At 46.9% G+C, this 5,042-nt stretch overlaps 1 pseudogene; it reads left to right on the top strand.

The window, feature by feature from the left end:
- Positions 1 to 257: 257 nt before the first annotated feature.
- Positions 258 to 1,130, top strand: LOC105536951 (annotated as a pseudogene).
- The last annotated feature ends 3,912 nt before the right edge of the window (positions 1,131 to 5,042 follow it).

Below are 5,042 nucleotides of genomic sequence, written 5' to 3'. Positions count from 1 at the left end.
CCGCGCTGTGTGCTCCTGGCCGACTTCAGTCAGTCTCGCGGCTTCTCCCGGGTTTATCCCCCGCAGCAGCTGCCACCTCGGGACACGCTCATTCCCACGGCCACCGGCAAGCCAGTCCTGGCGACTCCCCGGGAGCTGAGGAGCCGCGGCGCGGGGGTAACCCTCCCCGGCCTGCGCCCCCCTTCTTCCTCCTCCCCAGCTGGGCGCGTGGTCGCGTCGCCGGGGGACTCTGCTGATGCCCGAGGAATGGGGTGGGGTGCCGGGTGCCAGGATGGGGAGAGGCGGCCCGAGGCCGGCCTGACTCCGGGACCCCGCTGCGGGTGAGGGTCTCGAGGCCCGGCTCGGCCGGCTTCCGGGCCGAGAAGGGCAGACGAAGCGGTCAGGGTCCCCTCCGGCCCCGGCCTCCCTCCCGGAGTAGAAGCCCCTTGGAGGCCAGGTTCTGGGTTGCTGCCGCCCAGCCTTTTCGGTCTCCACTTCTCCCCACGGACGTTCACATCTGCTCGCTTTATTTCTCCCTCCATTCCCCCGTGGAGCCCCCTCGGCAGCGGAGGGATCGCGTGCTTCTCCTCCCGCCCGCGCCTCCGTCCTTCCCACCCGACAGCCCAGGAGGAGCTGCGGGCGCGGCTCTGGGACTGCCGAAGCCTGGGACGCCTGCTCGCTCACGCCCTCCCGGGCTTTGCTGCGGGTCCGAGCCCCCGCAGAGGTGGGCATAGCCCGGGGCCGCGGAAAACGAAGGCAGCTGGGCGGGGACGCTCGATTTTCCGAGCCCCACTTTCCTTTCACAGCCCACTGGGATATGTAGTTCTTCCGCCCGCCGGCCGGCGCCGAGGAAAAGCACGACGCGGGGCCTTGGAAACTACGAGTCCCTGCATCCCCTGCGACAAGGGCAAGAGAGGCGTGGTGCCAGGCGTTCTGGGGCTTGGTGGTGGGAGATGGGAACCAACAAAGGGGATTGTGGGGAACGGTGCCTTCTCTGTACTGGGCAGTTTGCACGTTACACATGTTCTTTGTCTAATCTTTACCGGAACCCGGCGAGGCATTATTGTATCCAGCTTAGGGAAAGCTTAACTACTGGCCAAACATCACAGAGCTCCCAAGTAGTAGAGATGGCATCGAACTCAGAGCCCTGAGTATGTCCCTTACAAAGCGTGCCTCAGTGAGCAGTGTCGAAGGAGGATGAGATTGGCTTCTCCAAGAGGGCCAGTTGGGAGGAGCTTCCTGTAGTAAGGAAAAAGTGATGGGAATAGCAATTAGAGTATGACATGAAATTACAAGGAGTTTTGAATAAAAATGAAATTTACAGGGGTCCATTCCAAAGCTGGTTAGAGTCTAAGGAGAATGGATCTTAAGCACACGATGAATAATTGGGTTTTAATTATTTTAGATCTTGTATGAGAGACAAGCATGTTACAGGGACAATTAAGTGCTTTGTGGCTGGACTATTTTTTAAAAACCAACTGGAAAGCTTCAGACTTTTCAAGTGAAAGCTCTCATATGCTTTCCTGTCCTTTAGCTAATGAGATCAACGGGGTATTATTCTTATTCTGTTTATTGCAAGCACATTTTCTGTGGGTGTCCAATTAATATAATAGATCCATTGATTTGATGGCATTAAAAAAGACTCCCACTCTTATTCTCAATGAAACCGAATTTTTCAGGCATTATGGTTATGCTTTTAAAAAGTTCTTCCTTGTCTGTTACAAATAGGTATTAAAGTATCTGCCAGTGAAATAATATAAAGACTGAAATGTGCTTTAAAACACACCAGCCCATCCACTCCCCTCCTCCCACCCACCCAGCCCCAGACATGGAGGTGTAAATGAAACAATTGGAAACTGTTGAAAATAGTTGACCTCGGGTGACGTATACTTATTTATTGCTGCAAATTGCCACAAACTTAGTGGCCTTAAGACAGATTTTTCTCACAGGTTTTGTGGATCAGGTGTCCAGGTACACTCAGTCCTCCAGTTAGGGTCTCACACCTGCCATCCAGGGGCTGGCCAGGCTGCGTTCACATTCACTGGAGAAGAACTGGCTTCCACTCTGACTCTGGGCACAGGCAGAATTCCTTTCCTTGCAGCAGTAGGACTGAGGGCCCTGGCTTCTTGCTGGCTGGAGACTGCAGACTGTCCTCAGCTCCAAGAGGGAACCTGTAATTCCTAGAGGTTACCTGGACTTCATTGTCACTTGGGTTTTCCGAGCACAGTCACTTATTTCATCAGGCCCGCAAGAAGAGTCCCCAGAGTGAGTCTTAAGCAAGACAGAATTTTATATAAAAGCAATCCCACGGGGGCAACTTCAAATGTGAACATTCTGTTGGCCAGAAAGCATGTTTTGCACACACTCAAAGGGAGAGGAGTACACAGGGCATGAACACTAAGGTGAGGGGGCACCCTGGAGTGCATCCACCACAGTGTACAAGAGGGTCCATTATGCTATTCTTACCTACCACATCTACTCGTGGTTATGTTTGACATTTTCCATAATAAAAAGAAATGAATTAATTTTAAAATGTTACCTAAATTTTCCACAGCAAATAAGATATTGCTGATACGATTTCTAAATAAGCTGATACAATCGTCTGTAGTTGTCTTCCTGGGGATTACCTATTTCTTCCCACTCCATGTGTACTAAGACCTCTGCAGTTAATTCACTTATATGGGTTACTCTCACCTAAGCCCATTCACTAGAACCCGGTGTGTGATAGCTGCAGAATTCACCTCACCAACTACAGTTGATCTTGAACAATATGGTTTTGAACAGCGTGGGTGCCCTTAGACACGGATTTTTTTCAACCAAATGCAGATGGAAAATACAGTATTCTTGGGATGGGAAATGCGAGTATTCAGAGGGCAAAGGCCAACTCTTCCCATATGCAGGTTCTGTGGAGCCTGTTTAGGGGCCTAAGTATGTGCAGATTCAGGTATACACAAGTGATTCTGGAACCAATCTCCTGAGGATACTGAGAGACGACTGTAAAACCTACTGTATAAGTATGGTAGAGTTTATTCATTTATTTTACAGTTATCTATTTCAGGGCCTAGATTGTGCTAAGTACAGTTTTAGCAGCAGCAACATAAAAAGATCCGAGATAGAAGCTTATATTTGGGGACTGGGGGAGAAGTGGAGAGAATAAACAAATAAATGACTAATAAAACAATTTCAGAGAGTAATTACAAGAACAAAAAAACAAAGCAGGGTTATGGGATGGAGAGACTGGGGTTGGGCAGAGAATTGAATGATGAGAAGCAGCAAGTACCAAGTCCTCAAGGCAGAACAACCTGGAAAATTCTAGAGGTACAAAGAAAAACCAGTCTAGCTGGAGTGGAGCGAGGGCCAGGGAGAGAGGGAAAAAGGAACAGGACCCAGGAAGCATCTGGAATTGATTCTGTATGCACCGGCATCAATTCTGTATGCCTCGCTCTGTGGCCACCATCAGTGTAAGTGTTGAGGGGTCTGAAAGAAGAATCACCGTCTTTGCCCTCCAAGAATGTATAGATTCCAAACTTTAATGCTAGAGGGATGTCAGCGTATCTAGAATTAGAGATCAAAACATTTATTTGGCATACAAGAACACTGAAAAGTCAAAAGATCTGCTAAAAATTCCTTGAGCATGCCTCGCCAATAAGAAATAATCCGAAAATGAGTCTTGAATTGAATGGAAAGAGTGCATGATCGACTTTTGCTAAATCGAGTTTAACCTAATGCTGTCTCTTTACATATTTTAAGTTTGGGCTAAAGGTTTCTCTGTACACTGTGAACTGTAGCCTAAATGGAAGTGTAAACAAAGTGTGATCTACTCGGGTGTCAATTACTGGGTTTTGGCCACTCAAATGTGGCCAACTGTTCAAACCATGTTCAAATAAGACAAACGCCGAGCTGCAACCATCTGGCTGTTTCCTTATCTCACTTCCGCTTTCTGTACGTCACTTTCTTTTTTCTGTCCATAAATTCTCTTCCACCACGCAGCTGCACTGGAGTCTCTGAAGCTACCCTGGTTCAGGAGGCTGCCCAATTCATGAATCATTCTTTGCTCAATTAAACTATTTTAAATTGAATTCAGCTGAAGTTTTCCTTTAGCACTTTAACGCTTTAGAAAATTGATAATGAATGTTTAGTGCCTGTCATGTGCAGGGCAGTGTGATAAAGAAGGTAAATGTGGCAGAGAAACTACAGTCAAGGTTGGGAAACAAGATGAGAAATTCACATGAGAAATTCAGCGAGACAAGAAAACCATATTATAAAAATAATGATCTTTTCTCCGGAGTATTTTTGTATTAGTCAATCTCCTGGTTCTTTATACATTTAGCTCATTAAATCCAGAGGACAACCTGATAAGGCAGGATTATTATCTTTATTTCACAGAGGAGGAAACTGAAGATCAGAGAAGTTAGGTGATTTGCCCAGGGTTTTGCAGTAAGTAAATAATGGAGTCAAGATTTTAGGCCAGGTATGAATGGCTGACTCAAGCTTTCCTATATCCCCCACTTGATGGAAAGAGCACGTGGTCTGATGAACCAACAACTGAGTGGAATAGAGAAAATCATCTTGATTTCAGAGCAAAGAGAAATCTCAGGCCCAGGCTGTAGCAAAGTGCAACTCTGCCCTTGACAGTTTGGACAGGAAGAATATAAAAGGGTTAGTCTGTCAGGGAAATGGGGATGGGTATAGAAAAGTAAATTATTGGGAAAGTACATGATGTTTCTAGCTGGAGTAGAACTCACAAGGATCCAAGCACAATTAGTTTATTTGGGAGGGGATTGCAGAAAACACAGCAGAAGAGCGAGGAAGTGAGAAACCAGTAAAGCATGTGCTATCAAGCAAGCTACCACGGTGGACCACTGAAACTCAGACCCTTTAGGGCAGCGGTCCCCAACTTTTTTGGCACCAAGGACCAGTTTTCTGGAAGACAATTTTTCCACAAACCAGAGGGTGAGGGGATGGGGGCATGGTTTTGGGATGAGTCAAGTGCATTACATTGATTGTGAACTTTATTTCTATTATTATTATTACATTATAATATATAAAGAAATAATTATACA

Source organism: Mandrillus leucophaeus, unplaced genomic scaffold (genome assembly GCF_000951045.1).
Source record: "Mandrillus leucophaeus isolate KB7577 unplaced genomic scaffold, Mleu.le_1.0 Scaffold166, whole genome shotgun sequence".
Lineage (NCBI taxonomy): Eukaryota > Metazoa > Chordata > Mammalia > Primates > Cercopithecidae > Mandrillus > Mandrillus leucophaeus.
Note: the sequence above shows the minus strand (reverse complement) of the source record. Positions and strands in the feature narration are given on the sequence as shown.